This window comes from Varanus komodoensis, unplaced genomic scaffold, assembly GCF_004798865.1.
Source record: "Varanus komodoensis strain SLA01 unplaced genomic scaffold, ASM479886v1 scaffold62, whole genome shotgun sequence".
In the NCBI taxonomy this organism is placed as follows: Eukaryota; Metazoa; Chordata; class Lepidosauria; order Squamata; family Varanidae; genus Varanus; species Varanus komodoensis.
The window spans coordinates 3,305,852-3,325,913 of NW_025336248.1; the positions used below are offsets into that span (position 1 = coordinate 3,305,852).

Here is a 20,062-nt window from a genome sequence, read left to right on the forward strand (position 1 = left end):
ATCCAAATTGTCTTCTCCCTACCTCCACTGCCACATTTATCAATTAAAACAACAGCATTATTCACCAAGCCAGGAAATTCTACTTGTTCTACCTGCTTGGGCAATTCTGAGTTTCTTTTGCTGAACTTGGCTGCAGGGAATGACTGTAAGCCATTTTGGATATTGTTGAAAAGGGAAATATGCAAATCTCTAATGGTGGTGGTGATGGTGATTATGATAATAGCAAAATAATAAAATATACTACTAACCTAGGCCTTGAATGCCATTTGAAGGATTCATGAAGGATCAGCCAACAACGGTGGGATCTGTCATCAGAGATGTGCTGAACCTCTCTGGAATCCTGTCTGCACCTGCCAGTCAGACTTCTTCCAGCACACACCCTTCTCTAAGGAGGAAGCTGAGCCTGGAAGAAGTCCATGAGCATTCATGGAACCTCAGTTGTGCAACTGGGAATGTTTCCCAGCTGCCCTGCATGGCAATCAACCTTAGAAACATAGAAACAGAGCAATCCAGAAGGGGCCTCCCAAGCCAACTAGTCTGATGCCCAGCTCCAGCCAGTTCCACTCATGACATGCCTGCCATGTGCATGTCCAGCCTATCCTTGAACTCCCTCACAGATGGGGTTTCAACCACCTCCTGTGGAAGCCCATTCCATACCCTTGGGGTCCTAACTGTCAGGAAGTGCTTCCTGGCATCCAAATTGAGCCTCGGTTTCCTGAGCTTTGCTAACCCTAATCTTCTTCCCTGTTTGCTGCCGCCACCAATGCACAAGGAAAAGGGACGCAGTGAACATCAGCCTCCATTCCCAGGGGACGTATGTGGACATATGTGCCAGCCTCCATTCCCAGGGGCCAGCTTTCATCCCCGCTTGCTGCTGCCATCAGCAGCAATGCACATGAATGAAGGGAACTACTTCTGCAGAGCACAAGGCTTGATTCCTGGGGAACACTGGACCGGGAGGCTGAAACCAGGGAATCTGGTGGCTTTTCCTCCCAAAGTGGATTCCTCACACTCCTCTATCTAACATGTCCAATAAGAAAGAATTGCAGCTTTGCACCTAGCACTCCCTGGCCATATGAATCCCCTGATGGTTATGTCTGTTAGTTTTGATGGCGTTTGTTCCACTGGATTTTGTGCTGTAGCAACTGAAGCATGTGTATATAATTCATATCAATATGAGTTGCTTGCCAAGTTCCACATGGACAGGCTTCCAGGCCATGGGGCAAGCTGAGTAGGCTTGGGTGCAGGAGCAGTGATCTGGTGACCTGGCCTAGCCAGTGTGAATGAGATAAAGAATGAACAGTGAAAGATGGGGTTCTTGCAAAGAAAAGGTCAGGCATAATCTGAAGAGGTTTCCCCTTAAAGAGATATGGTGAAACAATCCTCATCTGATGGAGTCCCAATTCACCTGTATTTTTGAGAAACAAGCAGCCGTTCCAGACAGCTCTGACCTAGTCTGAGGGCTGTCATCGTCATTCCTTTTCGGTTTGTCTCAGGAAGATTAAAATTAGTGCATGCTTTAAAATGGACCTTAGACTGAACCATTGTGGTCATTTTTGCAACATGCCTGGCTCTATTTTCAGTTTTATTTTCCCCCATTGAGGTTTTTGAGAATGCATGTTTAATATTCTATATATAGTTTTTTAAACCACATTGTCTCCTGCCATATATCTACACATACACACAGGAGAGGCTGAACCTCAAGCAGGCCACTGGGGTTGGGTTTATGCTCCCAGAGGCCAAACATACATGGGTTGTAAGAGTGTCTAAGGGGGCAGGGACATATTAGCTCAGCAAACGTGAGGTTAGAGGTAAGGTGAATGCAGGGACAGGGACCTTTATTGTGGAGCCCCTACAGAGAGGACATGTCCCAAACATTATTTTCCTCTAGGCAAAGCTTTCCTGTTGGTCTATTTTAAATAGCACTGTGCATGATTGTAGGTTAACTGATCAGCTCATGGAGGACACATGGCTGTTTTTAAAGCAGATTCTCAATAAGCTAGCCAAAGGCCATGTACAGGGATAATTTAAGGATAATACATCTAATTACCTAGCAACTAGGGCACCCCTTTTACTCATGACTGGCCCTTATATACTTCTCTATAGCTGCTTTCAGAGAAATATGTTTTGTTTTTTGCTTTGTGTTGTGTTGTTTCTTCTGATGCTGAAAATGCCCTGACTTTGGCACACACAGACAGCCATTTCACATCAAACAAAATGCTTTCTGTTGAATGAAAAGTTGCTTGGACCTTCAAATTTAATATAGAAATAGAAAAAAATAGAATTAGCTTACTATATTCACCATTGAAAGACCTGTCTTACTTCGAAGACTCTTGTATGGATTTGGAAAAGACCGTAGGACTCTTGAACAAAATCAGGCCATGATATCTGGGCAAAGGATGCTTCATACCACCCTTGTGTTAGGCCAATTCCCATGCTTTTTTCCATGCTAGGTTAGTAGATGGATACATGTGGTCTGTGTATTAGCATGGCTTGTTCTATGTCAGGCCTATGCGGCTTGTGACATGCCGAACACAAGGATGTGCCATGCAGGGCAGCCCATCAGTTGCTCAGTGTATTTCCAGGTTTTGCTGCCTACTTGGAACTTTATGCCTCTGCAAAGATTTATCATGTGCCAATAGATCTTCCATCCTTTCCTCCATGAAGTCCAAACTACAGGAGCTCCACTGATTTGATGCAACATGATAGGGAACCTGGGTTAGGGCAATACTAGAAGCAGATGCCTCCAGTCTCCTCAAAACCACAGTGGAGGAGGAGAGGAGAAGAGGAAGCACAGGAGCCCGTGACCCATGTCTGCTTGTGTGTGAAACACTAAACTATGGTTTAGTGCTTTGCTGCTCAGGCTGTATGTGGAAAAGGCTTTCTGCCCCAACTTCTGGAGACTCTGTGCAGTGCAGTGCAGTGCAGTGCAGTAGATTTCATGGGCATCCCCTGATCATCCACAGTGGCCACTTACGAATGGCCAAAGATGAAGACAAAAGAGGACAACAGTAGCCATAACATAGATGTGAGCCCATTCAAACATACCCATGCAAATGTGCAAATTCTTCTTGCAATGTGGATGAAAATACAGTACAGCTCTCCAAGGGAGACCTGTGTACCTATCTGTTCACTCTCCCATCACTTGCTATTTATTCATTTGATTTATATCCCATTTTTTGTTTTTTAAAGAACTCAAAGTGGCTGACACCATCCTCCTCCTCCTGCTCCCAATTTTAAACACCCCACAGTAACAACTCTGGGAGGTAGTTTGGGCTGAGAGTCTGTGACTAGCTCAAAGTCTCTCTGTTGGTTCCATGGCTGAGTGGAGACGGGAACCCAGATTTCCCGAGTCCCAGTGCCACGCTCTTAACCATTACACTGCACTGGCTCTCAGTTGATGCTCTCAATAGCTGATGGGCAATAGGGTTAACAGTTCTTTCCCTACAAGCTGGGATTGAAGAGGTCTGCTCTTTGAGCAGAGGTGGTCCTCTGGTAGCCCTTCAAATAGAGAACCACTCTGTGTAAAAGAGGCCATCTGGTGAGACAAGGAAACCCGGGAGGTATGGTGAAGATGCAAGCCAAAATCACCCCATCACTGACAACCCTCTTGACCCAAGGCTCTCCAGTGCCAAGTAAGGTGTTGCCAATTATTATAATTCCAATACAAATATAATGTGGAGGACTGATCAGGTGACCAATGTGTTGCTAGGTGCTGGTAATTGATGGGTTTAATTCTATAAACCAGAATTAGACAGGAATGCCCTTCAGATACAGGATGGTCCCCTGGCAGACTTTCAAACAGAGGAATGTCCTATGCTGAACACAACTAGATGATGAAAGTCAGGAGGTATTGACCTGAGCCTGGAAAGGACTACAGAAAGCCTTTAAGCTTTTGGTAGGACTTGAAGGAAATGTTCACTAAAAGCTGGATGTACCTCCTGAGTTCATGCATCCCTATTGCTGTTATTCCTGCTAGGAAGTATAAAAATCTACATTCTCAGAGGATATGTTGGGAGAGGTATCTTTGAATGCAAGAACGGCATAGGAAAGTCAGTGTTCAGCTTCCATGCCATTACTTGAGGAGGAGGGAACAACTGGAAAACAAAGAGTGCCAGCCAGCAGATTCAAACCAAAGAGGAGCTGGAGCAAGAGGCAAAGAAATATATAGTGACCAAGAAGGAAGTACATATTTTATTTGTCCATTCATCCACACATTTTTGCTTTATTGCCATGCCATCTCCACTGATGCCCCACTGCAAACATTTATCTCAGAATCATACAAGAGCATCCAACCAGGTAGCATCTAGCCTAAGGTTGATTGTCTTAATTTATTTATGGGCTCAGTGCAAAACCAGGTGCATTGCTTTCAAATATGTTACCTTTTCCCATTGCAGCTCAAAAAACATTTCACTTAAACTGGTATTAATGTTCAAATTATCTGAGTGGTTCAAACCACACACTGATTTAAACAGCCAGTTGATCTGGGGACTAAAGGAGGTGACACCACTGTGGGAAACAACCACATCATCAACCACATCATATTCAACCCAACTGGGTTTATGAATCATTTTGCATATTGGTTTAGTGGGAAGCGAATATGTGACCTGCTTGGAGCCCCAGTGTGCAGGGGAGGCTGGGTGCAGGGACTCTCCATCAGGTCCTTGATGAAAATTAAGCTGAAAAGGCCAGAGGGTCAGGATTTGGGGAGGGGACTGAGCTCAGTGGGCAACAACCTCTGAGGACATTTGTTTCTCTAAACGGTATTTTTCCCATGCATCCAAATTACTCTGTCTTCACAAAGAAATGTGATAGTGCAGGTGATGGATCCTGGCACCTATATACTGTATGGCAGTGATGGGGAACTGCTGACCCACAGGCCTAATCCTGCCTCGGCATCAAAAGACTTCCTGACTATCTCCAATTTGCAGCCGGAGATTGCAGAGGGGCTTCGCCTGTGTGCTGCTCTCCCATCGTGGGCCAGGGGGTTCCAGCAGGGATGCAGGTGGCCAGGGACTGGACTGGTGCCGGGAGAAGCCCCTCTTCCCAGGCCATCGGAGCCCTTCATCAGTGAGCACGCTGCACCCAGGGAAACAACTTGTACCACCCCATGAGTGCTCAAGTTGGAATCTGGTCCTTGCTGGGAAACTTTGCTGCTCCTCCCATGCCTGCCAGGCCCTGGCTCCATGTCTCTTCCACACAGAGAAAGGGAAACTGTCTGTGGGGACCATTCAGCCTCCCCACCTCGAATGTGCTATTGGTTTGCTCTGCCAATAAGGGAAAGGGAAAATGTCACACAGAGAGCCTGTGGGGGCCATTCAGCCCTCCTCACTTAAAACACGTGCTCTAGCTTTTTTCCACTCAGCCCTACTATAATGGTACTACATATAGTGAGATTTGCCTGGTGCTCAAGCAAACTGTGATGGACATAGGTTCCAAAGCATTGTGCTCATTCTTATGTGAGTTTCAGAAGTTTCAGGTTCAGACCATGTTTCAGCAACATTTTTCCAAAATAAAGTTGAAGATGAATGATGAGCCCAGGAGGAGAAGCACTATGATGCAGCGGAGAATCCAGATATGCAGAGGTATTGCTGCGCCTGATCACAGAAAGAAAGAGTGTTATCGTCTTCTCTGTGTATTGTGCAAACACACAATCAGGAGTGACCAAACTAAGGCAGCAGTCCTGTGTCACAGTTATGCCAGCTGAGCAGCGTCAGGGAGCAAGCGATTGCTGGCGTATCTGTGACCCGGGATTACTGTGAGCATAGGAGTTCTCTGCCTATTGTGATACAAACCCAGAACATAGAAATCTAACTATTTTATTATAAAATGTATATAACACTTGTAGTCTATGAACTTAAATGCTGTCCATATTTATTCTAGCTTTCCAGTGTAAGTGCAGAGAAGTGAATGCTATCAATGGAACATTCATGGAATTCGTCCTGAATGAAGGACAGATGTTTGCATGCATCTTTTTTCTAACAATTTGTGCCTGTAAGAACAAAGGTTTAGAAGTCAGTTTTCCTTTTTGGTGTACCTGCCATTGCTTTTGGAGCAGAGTTAAATGAGCTAAATACCCAGCAGAAATGCTTTTTTAAAAGTTTCAATTCTAAGTGGGGTTAACAGTCCTAATTCAGCACTGCACAGACCATCTCAGAGGGCAGAACTTCGCACTTACTGTCACACTCAATGAAATATTGAATTTGTTGTTTTGCTTGACATACACATTTTTTTTAAATACAAATAGTAGCTGGTAGAAAGGCAGATTATACTTAGGATTGAAGCAAGCAGGGAGAGGGAGCAGAACTGTCTCCCCCACTCCAAAGCCCATATTTGCAACAGAGAAAAGCTGCTATCACTCATCCAGTCCACTCTGGAAATTCATGAAGCATTGCTTAACCTTTCAAGAAACCAGTGCAGTCACAGAGATGGAAGGTATAAGCTTCCATTTGTTTGTTTATATCAGTGTATGGTATTCAATGCAGTGCATATCATTTTTGACACAAGTAGTTTCATGTCTTCCTAAGTATCTCCAGTTCTAAAGTGAAGATCATGGGATGGATCTGCCTCTGGGCTTAGAACAGAGGAGCAGAATTTTGCACATTTGACAGCTAGTCCACACATGAAGTTAACTGTTAAAGTCTCAACTCAACTCAGTCTTAAAACATTCAGAATTAATCCTGTAATGGAACTGGAAATTAGTAGGATCAGAGTAGGGATGGAGGGAAATTTTATCCCTGCCGTCCTCTGCCACAGTTGCAAAGGAAAAGCCATCTCCTGAGCTAGTGCTTGCTTGGGATAAATCCCCCATTGACACCACTGGGAGAATCCCTAAGACAAATAACAAGGGCAGGGAGTTGATTTAGATCAAGAATGAATGGGGGCCAAATGTTAAGGCCCACATGCCCAACCATGATATGCTGGGAGCCCAGTAGAGTCTGGGTTCCCATGCTAGCAATTTGCTTCCTTAAAAATGCATCAGTTGTGTATCTGGGGCTGAGCATCTACTTTGATCCTGAGTAGATGCACCAATTGTTCACCTGGTTTAACCCTAAGGCCCATTTATTTGTGCCACCCATACTGGCAAGGAAGTGCAGCAGCAATTACCTAAATCTCATGGCTTAATTCAGAAAGGTAAACTAAAGCAACCCCAAAACAGCGAACCACCAGAAGAAATCAACCTTCCCCCCTGCCTCTCCACGGAATCCAGAGCTGCCTGTCAGTTATGAATTGAAATCCTGCTCAAACCATGTTGAATGACCTGATACATAGACCTTCCTGACCATTCCCAACCCTTTCTCAACACTCTGCAGCTACAGCCATCAAATCGCTGAAATTTCTTTCAGCACAATTCAGCCCTTTCCATTTCACATGCATGCAGGCCTCCACCTCAAAAGCTTGCACGCATCCAAAGATTACTCTCAGCAGTCTCTGCCACTGCTGCACCTTGTGACACGTATGGAGGGCTTGGGAAGGAAACCGGGGCTCCCAAAGGGGTTGGCATAAACTCATCCATAGCTTGGTACCACTGGCTGAACTCAATAACTAGCACAACCCAGTTAGAAAGCAGAGACAGTATTGCAAGTCAACCTCCCTCGGCAAGATTATCGCCTTGCTAAATTATCTTCACCTGCCTGAAATCTTGCCACAATCTGAATAAAGCATGATTTTTTAACTTCTGGTACCTATGGTACTTTTCATCAAATCAAGTTTTATCAGCCAAATTTAAACAAGCCCAGTTTTGACAATATTTTATCAAATTATTGTATATTGATATTCAATTGAATTTGATTATTGAATATTATCAATTTTTCCATATTCAGAATGAAGAAAGAACACCCATGCATGCATACATGCAAACACATTGCTCCCTCCAACCAGGCCCACAGTTCCGAGTGTTTGCGCTTCAAAAGTGTGGGTTTGAATTCTAATTCAAGCTAAGTCAGGCTGCCACCTATTCGTTCCAAGAGGCTCCTCACTTTTAAAATCCATGTGGCAGGCAGGTACAGTACGGTAACTTTCATGCTAGGAATAGCTAGATGAGATAAATGAGGGTTTCCTCCAGCACATTTATTGAAAAAGAATTTACCAAGTTTTACAAAATTCTCCAAATTTAGGAAGAAAATCTCCCTTCGAAGAAAAAATGAATATATCAGAATGTGAAAATGCCACTCACACAGCACACAGAAATGCTTTGCCCTTTTTGACTAGAAACGTCAGTCACAAGGGTGGGAGGCATAAAAGTAAATCAATCTAAAGGATTTGTCACCACAGACGAACACACACCCACAAATGTTTGCTTGACTCTCGCTCTCTTACCTGACAGGACAGTCAAATTCCAAGCGTCACTGAGGATGGAATTCTGCCTCTGGTTATTCCAACGCCTGTGCTGATACCCACAGTAATAAAGTCCAGCACTCTGTTCATTGACTGAGAGAGAGAAAGTGTATACAAGATTGTCTGAGACCCCCTTTTGGGCTGAAAGGGAATGCCCATCCTTGCACAAAAATATTTTTATGTCAGAGGTGTTAGAAGGGGCTTTGCAGCGTGCCAAGACAATATCCCCTACGTGAGCTGAGGACATGTTCAGGAACAGCTCTGGTGGCGGGAGGACACCTAAAAGGACAAAAGAACAAGACATGAGCTTGACCTGTCAGGAACAGGTATGGCTCGCAGTGGTTCCCATGATCCAAGACAGCTTTTTGCATAGCTGCTAACACTCTTATTTGTACTGCTTGCTATTTTTCCTGTTTCGAAGTCTTTGCACCACCTTGTCTGTGTCTTCACAGAGTGGTGTATAAATATTAACAACATAAATACATAAGCCTGATGCCTCAGATGCAGTGAATAGTTCTAATGCCATCACCCATGTAGAAGGAAACAGTCCAGTTAGCTTCTTTGTGGAAGATGGGAAGATAAGCGATCTGGGCCTTTGTTTGAGGAAGCTAAACGTTGCGGACCAGCCCTGATTCCAATAGAACTGTTTTATTTTCTTTCTTTTGTAACCCCTTCCCTGTGTATTCGAAGGAGGTTGGAATTTCAGGATGGAAATGGGGGAGAAAAAGCTTGAATTCTCCACTTCCATAATTCTCAACCAAGGTGGGGCAGAATAAAGAAGCCAATTTCGCACAGCTCTGCAGAACTGTTTCATTTGTCCCATCTGCTCACCCGGAATGCTGCATATTTCTAAATCTTTTCCATGGGTATCTTCATCCAAACACCAGACAGCAGTCGGTAATATACCTACAAGAAGACAGCACAGCACTTACTGATTTTGAAATTTCTTCAATATGTGAAGGAAAAAAACCTGCTTTTGTGAACTAAACAGGGAAGATTGAAATTAGAAAAGACAGCTTCCACATGTTGTTTTGATATTTCAGAATTCTGAATAAAAATTGAGAAATATATCTTCAGGATGAAAATATATCTTACCAGTATCATCTTTAGCTGTCAAAAGATATTTTGATGTTTTTGCTGCTTGAGCCAATGGGCCTAAATTTTACTGGGCATTCACCATTTTCCCAATATGTTTGTTTTAAATAGGCTAAAGCAAATTCTATCTGCCATGAATGACTGTTATTCAACTAGCATTTCATGAGCTGCACCAATTGATAATATTTTGCAGATGGAGATGTAGCAAATTGAGTTTTTTCTACCTATCACTTACAGCTATTTGTTGTACCTTTGTTCATTTATTTTTAGGAGAAGCATATAACATGCAAATATACAAACCTCACCCTCTTTTGCAATAATTTCCCTGTGCTTTCCCTATCAGTCCAGTCCAACCCACATTTTGTATGCCTTTGGTACCAGGGGTTCCTACAGCCCTCTAGAAAGACCATCCTTTCCAGTTTGCTCTTGTGACTTACAAATCAGGCACAGGATGCTCATTGCTGGCAAACGGGAGTCTTCAGGCTCATTCTTACTGGCACTTCTTCTTCGTTGTATTTGCCACCTATCCCAGCTCAGCCAGAAACCTACAAGCCTCTTCAAGAACACTTAGGACAGCCCCCGATCCCTCCCTCCACACTGTGACTTCAGCACTGAGATTAAAAAAAAATGTTTTATACATTTGGATCTCTGTAAACATGAGGATTGGTCAGGCAAAGAGGTTAGAGAGTGTGAAGGGTGGAAAGAGGTACCTTCCTAAAATAGTGTCTTCTGCATAAGGAAATACTTGACATGAACATTGGAGATTTATTTATTTCCCTTCTAGACTGCCCCACAGTGAAGATCTTTGGGCGATTTGCAGAGTACAGGAAAGAAGATGATAAAAGTACAATAAAAAGTTCATAAAATCAGGGAAAAATAAAAAGTTTAAAACAGCTACAGACAGACAATAACAAGGAATAATTGAGGCGGGGAGGGGAGAGATATTGATTCTGCAAAACACCTGGTGGTTCCTCTCAAGCTCTGGGTGGCCAAGCAAGTCTTTAAAAGCCTCTGAAAAGAGAGTCATCCTAACCTGACACTGAAAAAAAATATTATTACATTTCTATATCGCTCATAGCCAAAGTTCTCTGGGCAGTTCACAACATTTAAGTCTCCCATCCAGTTTTCAACCAAGCCAGACTCTGCTTAGCTTCCAAGATTAGGCAAGATGAGGCACCTCAGACCATATGAAGATGAAAGATTTGAGATGAGCTCTTTTTTATTATTTATGTATAGGTTAACTCTTTACTCTCAATTAGAGTGGCACTTTTTCCAGGAAAAGTGGAAATGCATCACCAAAGAGGACAGAAATGTGCACAGTGTACATTTGCTGCTTTATCCATATAGATGCACATTTATTTTATTATTTTGTTTCTACAGTACCCATTAGCCAAAATGGCTCTCTACAGCTGTCTACAATGTAGACAAAGTTACTGTAATTTAAAGGGAAATGCAGTACATCTCACTGTAGCATAGAAGACAAGGAGCAGATGCCTAGGTGGTGGGGATGGGGAACTTCAAAGCCCACTTCTCCCTGCTGATAGTTCTTTATCTTGAAATCCAACTGAACGGATCAGCGCTTCACGCAGAAAATCCCTTCAAATGCAGGACAGGCCACCCTGCGTAAGGTGCAGTGGTGGAAATGCATAGGAAAGGTTAGCTTTAGCACAGCTAGTCATTTCTGGACCTAGACACCAGAGGGCGCTAAATCCATACGTTTGCGGCACAGTTTCTCTTCCCTTCCCTTCCCTTCCTTCCTTCCACAAATCTGACTGCACTTCTTAGGAGAGAATTACAAATTATTTACAACGCACAATCAAAGAAGTTTCAGAAGGGTGGATTTGAACTAAAGAATCAGCAACTATGTTTGTTCATCACATTTGTATGCTGCTCCATAGCCAAAAGCTCTCTGGGCGGCTCACAGTGCAATATAGAGATCAAATAAAAATAAAAATAAATTTGTTCCCTGCATGCCATTTCTCTGTCGTGAATTGCTTTGTCCACCCACAGGTTTCAAATCTGGGAGAGTAGAAAAATAGGATTTGGAGTATACAGAGAACTGAGGGAGGGACTGGGTCAGGCAGGGCTGTTACAGGCATTTGCACATGGAGTTCCCTCACCACCCAATCCAAAACAATTCCTTCCAGAGACCAGCTGCTTCAGACAAGGGCTCTTAGAGGTAGCAATCAGAAGGCACTGTGCACGCATCCCATCTTTGCCTCTTTGTGGATTTTCTTTGCTAAGGAAAAAGACAGAAGCAGCTAGGAGGGCACCTGGGAGCATCACAAGTAGATGATGCCACCTGGACCAGAACATTCTGTGAACAGGGAAAGGCAGTCAGGAAAACACCCTTGTCTGGAACACCCTCTGTGGAGTTTCCAAGCCATAAAAATATATATTCTGGGGTTTATTTATGCACAAGGAGGTGGAGGTAAAAGTGAGACGAACAGATTTCCCTACTGCTCCTCGCAACCAAATCTTAGTGTAACAATTCCAGTCTGTGCTCATGGATGTCATTAGAACAGACAGACTGGATGCAGTGGGACACTAAATCATCATGCACATACAGAAGATGCCCGATGAGACAGAGGATGCTTCCAGATTAGCTTTGATTGTGCCAGTGCCTTTCCCCGTTCACAGAATTTACAGGGCACCCGGGCAACCTCTTCTGCTCACAGCCCTCCTACTTTTTTCCACCATTTCTGGTTTTGTTTTTCTTACCACAGGAAAATCTGCTAAGGAGAAAAGAGATGCAATGCCTTCTGATCAGGGGTCCTCCATCTGCAGACACCCAGGCATGTTCTCAGACCTTTCTCCACAAGCCTTTGGTCCCACTGAAATCAACATAAAACATGAATAAATTCCCCTTGATTTCAGTGGGAACAAAGTGCAGCTAAGCCCAGAATATGTCCTGCATTGTGAGCCACTCAACCAAAAGTGGCAACAATAAAAGTGACAAGGAAAAGTGATCAAGTAATCTCCAAAATCACTAGGGAGGAAGGTGTAAATATAAAACTTTTTTAAAATGTGAAGTATTAACTCAAGGTCATTTAAAGATTATTTCATGAGTTTACACCATGAAAATCCATACATGAGCTAGTAGAGGAAGCAGTGCTTCTCCAAAGTTGTTTCTATGCTACAGCTTGTTTGTTTTTCCTTACGGTCCAGGCAATAAACAAACATTAACCTGAGAATTGCCCAGACAAATTTGTTTTGTTTTACCATGGTTTGAGTACAGCCCAAACCTGTCCCCTTCAGCCTGCAACTTCACAAGGAAGATGAGTTTGGGGGGAGGCCTGGGAGAACAATCAAGGTAACCAGTTTCAGCACAAGCTTCCAGCAGAGAATGGTGAAATTTACATGACACCCGAATAGCGAAATGATGGTTTGGTGCACTGTAATTCCCTTTCTTTGAAGAGGTGCTGTACTAAATGATGGCAATAATCATGCTTTATTTGAATTCTTGATGAAAGTGACCTAAGGAAAAAGACTGATTTTTTTAGTCTGTTCATCAACAGCTTATGCTCCTCACAATGGCAGAATACCACAACGTGCAAGCAAGAGCATCGAGCAATTCAGCCAGTGCTTGTTCGTGCTTCATTCAGCTCTCTTGTCCATATAGAGAGGGTACATGAATTCCCTGGAGAGAGAGGAGGTCCCCCTTCTTGCTGAAGCAGTCTCCAAACAGGTCACAAGTGTAAGGCCTGTCTCTTCAGTGCCTCTTTTGGTGTTTATAAAAATTGGACAGATCCCCAAAGGTTTTCCCACACGTCAGACATTGGTAAGGCTTCTGGGCTAGGAGGTGATGGTAGAAGTTGGAAGTATCCTTGTATCGCTTCCCTCACTTGCTACAGAGGTACGGCTTCTCGCCCAAGTGGACCCTCAGGTGGGTGATGAGGTGACACAGCCAAGCGAATCTCTTCGCACAAATGGTGCAAAGGAGGGGCTGCTCCACCGCTGGATCTCCTTGCGAAAGGTGGGCAGGAACTTCCCCCACACTCACAGCTCTGCTGAGGTCCCGCACCCCCCAAAGACTGGCCGAGCTTGGCTTCCTGTGTCCTTTGCTTACTGCAACACCACCTTCACATCTGTGCTTTGTGACAGGAGGACCCTCAAACCTCTTCTTGGCCCTCTTTCGTTGGATAGTGGGTTCAGCTTCTGAGCAGCCATCCCGCTCACCTAGCTGTTCTCCTTCCAGTCGGAGGAGGTTGCCTCACCTGTATAGATCCTGGGGTACCTCCAAGAACTCTTCAGGTAGACTATTAGTAGCTCAGCTGGTCATCATGGCACCTGCTGAGATTTCAGAAACCAAATAAATCCAAGTGATACTCCCATCACCACAATCAAATTATTCCTAGTAAAGGGGCTTCCTGTAATTAAAAAGAGGCTCAAAATGGATTCAGACCCATAGCTTGCATTACCAGTGTTTGTGGGGATTGAGGAGAGGCAGCAAAAAGTGGGCATATGATGAATTTGTTCCCTGTTCCCTGTCATTTTTCCTCCCCCCGTGAGCTTCACGGCTGAGTGGAAAGTAGAACCCCTCTCTCGGCGCAGCCCCCTAACTCTCCCCCAGTCTTCCCATAGACGCCCAGTGTAAACCAGAGAAAGTCCTTTGTATATAAGCCCACAAATCACAAGTCTGTAACAATATCATGTGTTATCCTGGGGGTGTTGCCTGGGCAGGCAGCCCAACACCCACCCACTAAACCAGTTAGAGCTCATACCAGTGAAGGGCTTGAATTACCACAAGGTGTAACCTGAACAAACCTCCTCGAAAGGCTTCCTGAACCGAGAAGCATACCGGTGTGCGAAAGAGCAGATTTGTGTCCCACTTGAACCAGCTTGCCCCTTTCAAGGAAAGCAGCTCTTGAAACCTGTCCAGGGCAGAGCAACCCAAAGGAGCAAAGAAAGAAGGTCTGCAAGGAAGGTTGAATGCAATGAGAAAAATCAGAATGCCTGTATCAGCTGTTTTTTTCTATGCGTCACACCTGAGCAGGTACATGCCCTGGCCAGTGTATTGTGCCATTTTTAGCATGGATTACAAACTTAGGAAGGAGGCCCCTAATATTTCCACAGTGCTCCTTGTTATGCTTGTTCAGCCATGCTCTGATATTCTGCATTGCAACCAGCACTTCTTTCCCATTCTACTCTGCTCCCTTCTCATTTTGTGTGTGCATATCCACCTCTTCATCCTATCTAACAATAGAAAATTCTGCTTGGTTTTCCTGGTACTAACTTCCAAACCTCACAAATTTCATTTGCACCCATCTCCCAGGTACTGTTATGTATCTGGCACTAGCTGGCAGAACTCCAGGTCTTAATACATCCTGGAAGCTTTAACTCAGGCTGCCCACACCTGAGTTACAGCGAGACCCAAGTTCAAATCCCTACTCACTGGGTGACCTGGGGCAAATAATGATTGAGAGGAACTGTAACATAGCTGGCAGAGGGTTGAACTTGAAATCAAGGCCGTGACACTCACTGGGTCTCCTTGGGCCAGTCACTCTTTCTCAACCTAATGTACCTTGCTGAGTTATTGTGAAGATAATGAGGGGCAGGAAAAAAATAAGTATACCTAAGCATGGGATTTTTAAAAAACATAACACAGAGAAATCAATTAGTAACTCTCAGCTTAACCTAACTCAAAAAACTGTTCTGAGAATAAAAATGTCTTCATCCTGGAAAAAAAGGTGCAATATGCAAAGATAAGTAAAAACAGTGAACAACCAGAGAGGAGAGTGAAACACAGATACCGGAGTATGCTGGGAAAGGGGGATATTCTTACTTTATGTTAGTATCATTACTTCAGTGTGATTCCTGAGTCAATAGCTACACAACAGCTTTTGGCTATTTTCCACAATATAGATGTGAGAAACAGGTATTTTAGCCTACAGTTCCCAGGATCCCTCCCCACTGGCTATTTTGACTAGGAGTGATGGGAGTTCAACCCACAACATCTGGTGGGCCACAAGTTGCCCAATCTTGCAGAAGACAGCCTAGATCAGTCTTCCTCAACATGGTGCCCTCCAAAAGTTTTGGACTACAGTTCCCAACGCAGTAACCACAAGGCATGCTCCTAGGCTGGCTGGAGGTTGTGGTCCAAGATGTCAGAGGTCATTACAGTTCTTTCTACATGTCATCTGGTTCTGATCCAAGGATTTCCCACACAAAGACCAAGTCATTACCCACTTCCTGTGGGGACTGAGGTTCTTCGCTGGGTTCACAGGTCATGCTGTGGTTCTAGGGGTTCTTTCCAGGAGACTTCCAGGATGGTTCTGGGAGCCAGAAAAGCTGCACCGTGCAGTACACGACATCGTCGCTGCTGCCTCCAAGCTCACTTCCTCCACCCTCATGTGAACAGTGTGACCTGAGGAAGAAAAGATGCATCAATCCCAAATTGGAATAGCCTACAAGACAAGGCTGATGGCCAGTTTACCTGCTTCCAGCATACTAATTGCGAGGGTGCTTGAAACTGTGCACAGGTAGCAATTCATCAATAACACAGAATTATGTAATCCATGCTAGTAGCAGAGCACCTGCTTTGCACATGAAAGGACCCAGGTGTAATCCCTGCTATCTTTGGTAATAACCATCGGATTAGTAACAGGTGGTCAAAAAGACCCATATCTGAGTAAGACCTTAGCGAATCGCTACTAGTCAAGGCAGACAACACTGAACTAGATGGATAAGTTGCCTGTCTGCAATTTCTTACATTCAACAGCGTGTTTTCTAGGGCAGCATTTCACATTTTCTCCAATCACGGCCCTTCTTCCAAATGGACTCATCTCCCAAGGAAAGTCCTTGTGTCACTTCGTTTCAGAATTCCACTGGTTGCAGAAGATCCTGGGGCACATTTAGGATCCACAGTCATTTCATGTGGCGCACTGCCCAACAGGACCTCATCACTGTCCTGAAATAAGAGTGTGCTCCAGTCCAATACTCTCCCATAATGCATTTCAGGGAAAGCAGGCATGCTGTCTCCCAGAGTGTTCCTCTGCCATGGCCACGTGTCTTCTGGGTCCTGCTACTCAGTCTTCACCACAGGCAGTAGGTCTTCCTGAAGCCAAGACAGGCCCAAGAATGTAGCCTTTGTTCTCCTTGTAGCTCAACAATGTATTTTCAAACCTGGATTCACAGGCCTCCTTCTGAACTAGTGTGTGGAGATCCCTGAGCCAAGGACCCAAGCGATGGCCAAGGTCCTTCTGTCTACCACATTCAGAGTTCTTCTGGCAAATAGCAGTTCTGTAAAGACATGCCACGAGAAACAAAGGTGACTGTTCTGCCTAGCAATGAGGCAACAGAAAGATAAAAATGGCAGGCAAGTACAAGAGGAAGGGTCCACTGTCTGCCCTTCCATAACCAACAACCCAAACTCAGCAAAGTGTTGAAGAATAATTTTCCAGGGGCAGCTTCTTTCCCACTGTGGTTGCCTGGATTTTTTACCCTGCTCTGCCCTAGAGCCTAAGATAGGTGTATACGCATACACATAAATATATCGTTTATAGATATATATACATTATAGAGCTGCCAGGTTGTTAACAGGGACTTGCAGGTATGAACATATAACACTGGACATTTACCACCTACACGGGCTACCAGTTAAAGTCCAGGCCCAATTTAAGGTGTTGGTGATGCCCTAAACAGCTTAGGACCTGGTTACCTGAAGAAGCATTTCCTTCCATATATGCTTGCCTGCCCCTTAAGATCTGGGGCAGAGGCCCTTCTTTGGGACCGCTTCTTGAAGGAGATTGGGAAGGTGACTACCCGGAGAAGGGCCTTTTCTTCTCCGGGTAGTCACCGGAGGTGGCACCCTGATTGTGAAATACACTCCCCAGAGAGGTTCACCTGGTGCCGTCAATTTATTCTTTTCAGTGCCAGGCTAAAACCTTTATTTTCCCAATATTTTAAGGTTTGACTATTATTTTAATATGAGTTTTATTGTTGACTGGTTAAGAATTTGATTAGGATGCTGTGTTTTGTTTTGTTTTGTTTTTTGTTTTTTTGTCTTACTGTTAAACCGTCCCAACTCTACAGTAAGGGACCATCTAAAAAAGTTTTAAATCAATAAAATCAATCAAACAATAGATAAATACATAGTTATAATTTGTATTCTGCCAAGCAACTAAGCACAGGATTTTTTTACCTCACAATGACACAGGGAAGCAGATTAGGTAACCAACCCTTTGCCCATGAGGGCCCAGAAAACTTCAGGTAAGCAAGCATTTGACACCAGTGCACCCCCACATGGGAAAATTCCTCTCCAGTTCCAAATATGGCAAACAGTCAACCTGAGGATGAAGACACATCCACCCACCACAACTCAATCCTACCTTAAACCAAGAATAATTCTTAATCTTCGTCTCAATATCCTGCTCCAATTATGACCAGGGAAGAATGAGGATGGGGACCCTATTACTTTAACATGGAGGAACAGCGCTTTCCCTTCTCATGCTCATGAATACTAAATTGAAATCCAATGATGTTTAAAAGACACTGCTGGAAGTTTATTCTAAGACTATGGTTCCGTGGTTTTGTTGCTGAGCTTTTCTTTGCATCGGGCCTGACACATTTTGAGTTCAAATCCTGAACTAACCCAAACTGAAGGCAAGGAAGAAGTGGTGCCTTTGGTTTTACTTAGGAATCACGTAAGACATTATACAGAAATGGATCATAATTTTGCAATAGAAATTGTGGGGAGTGTCAGAAAATCCCGGAATTTCAATTTGTGAGAAGGAAATAAAACTCGGGTTCATGGGAAAGATCAAGCATCCAGACCATCTGTGGCTTTATTGTTTGGCCCAGGTTCCCACGGTAGACTCACGATAATGCATTACCGGTCAGGCAGAGGTGAACTCACTGCAAAGTTTCAATACAACTATAGGGTATTTTATACCCTCCTCGTCACATACACAGGTACAGAGCAATTGATGACGGAATGCAGACATTACAATAAGATTCTGGTGTCATCATATACAGAACAGATAAAGGAATGTCAGTCCATCATACAGTGACAATGAGATTACAACTCTTCCAATTGCAGAGTATTGACACTTCAGCCAAGTAACTTGAACTCATCTCCAGGTCTGCCTAGACATGTAAATTCAAGCTGCTGAGAAACTATTAATGAACTCATAAGCTCGTCTAGACTCAGACCCTAAGTAATGCATCTACACCATTCTGAATGGCTGGGGCACATAGAGCCCTCTGGGCTAGCAAAAGATACTTCCTGGTAAACTGTGAATTCCAACAATGATTATTTAATAATTGTGATGGTATATAAAGTATATTTGGACTAAATGGCCTATCTACAGTAACCTACAGCTAAAGGTGAGAGAAAGGAACAGGGGAGGAATGCCATTTTAAACAATGACTTAGCTTGGTTTGAGAAGGAGTACAGGATTGCTTCCACAATGCAAAAGCACACAGAAGCAATGTTTTTCTGACAAGATTTATCCAAATTTTCCCAACGGGAGCTGGATGGTGATAGGGTTAAAGTGTATTAAACATAAACATACACACAACTAAAGTGGGAGTCTAGTCCAGTCCCCCTTGGGTCAACTCTACAGCTAAAATGAAACATACAAAACACTTTTGTTTTGTTTTGCTCCTAGCTACATCTTTTAAGTGTTGTTTATATTGACCCTGAGAGCACCGGTGTTAAGTCCAGCCTTCCCCACCTGATGCCAGCCAGATGTGTTGGGTTCGACTCCCATCATTCATAGGCTTTTCAGTCCAAAAACACTCACATAGATACGTACATACAAACACACACACACACACGAATGAGTCTTTAATGCAGCGTCAAAAAGCAACACAATTACACTAAATCCAGAAAAGCTAGTTCCTTGGAGTAGAAGATGCAGCCTTTCTGAACTCAATCTGTACTCAATAAAATTGCTAGTGCATGTAAACACTTTAATTGCGTATCTATTGTATTTTATATGATCCTGTAAACAGCCCAGAGGCCTTAGGCTATTAGCAGTACTGAAATGCAATAAAGCAATACATAACAAGAACAGCAACGAACAGTTCAAACTTAGCATGCACTAGTATGTTTCCGTCCCAGTCGCTACGATCTTACTCACACTTTACTCACTGAATTCAGTAGAACTTCTTTCGGAGTCGATATACCCAAAGTCAGCTGGTTTTAATCCAATTTGTTCCCTTCCTTACGGGCAGAATACGACTGTAGTTCTTCCGTCTCACTTTAATCATCGGCTCCAGCAAAGCACCCTTTTTTCCCCTTGGCCGCTAAATCACCCAGAAAAATCTTGCAGTCCCAGAACAGCTATAGGAAGAGAAAGCCTCTCCTTCCAAAACAATCTGGACGGCTCTAGGACCCAGCAAGTGCTGCCCACTTAACTCTTTTGCATATTATTCGGCAGAAACTAGGACTTCGTTTTCAGGAGATCCCGGCGCCGGGAGCTACTTTTTCACTCCAGAAACCTCAACGATCGGAACCAATGAAAGAGCAAGCAAGAGGGACGTGCTTCTGAGCATAGACAAAGAGCCTTTCTACCGCCCTTGCATAATCACAGCCAATTTCCAGACAATTGGGATCACTAGGGGGAAGGACTTCCCGGGTCAGAGGGATGTGGTTTCCGGGCAGCTTTGAGCCCCGGCACCTCTT

General features: G+C 44.0%; 1 long non-coding RNA gene across 2 annotated transcripts; it reads right to left on the bottom strand.

Moving 5' to 3' along the window:
- Positions 1 to 4,174: 4,174 nt before the first annotated feature.
- Positions 4,175 to 19,959, bottom strand: LOC123033504. 2 transcript variants are annotated; one of them, XR_006416607.1, is made up of 6 exons: positions 19,529 to 19,959; positions 16,145 to 16,674; positions 9,870 to 15,799; positions 9,169 to 9,243; positions 8,320 to 8,616; positions 4,175 to 5,597 (listed from the first exon to the last, which is right to left on the bottom strand). It is a non-coding gene; the product is annotated as an uncharacterized LOC123033504 (long non-coding RNA). The 2 variants fall into 2 exon arrangements; XR_006416606.1 differs by having other exon boundaries at positions 9,169 to 15,799.
- Between the last annotated feature and the right edge of the window lie 103 nt (positions 19,960 to 20,062).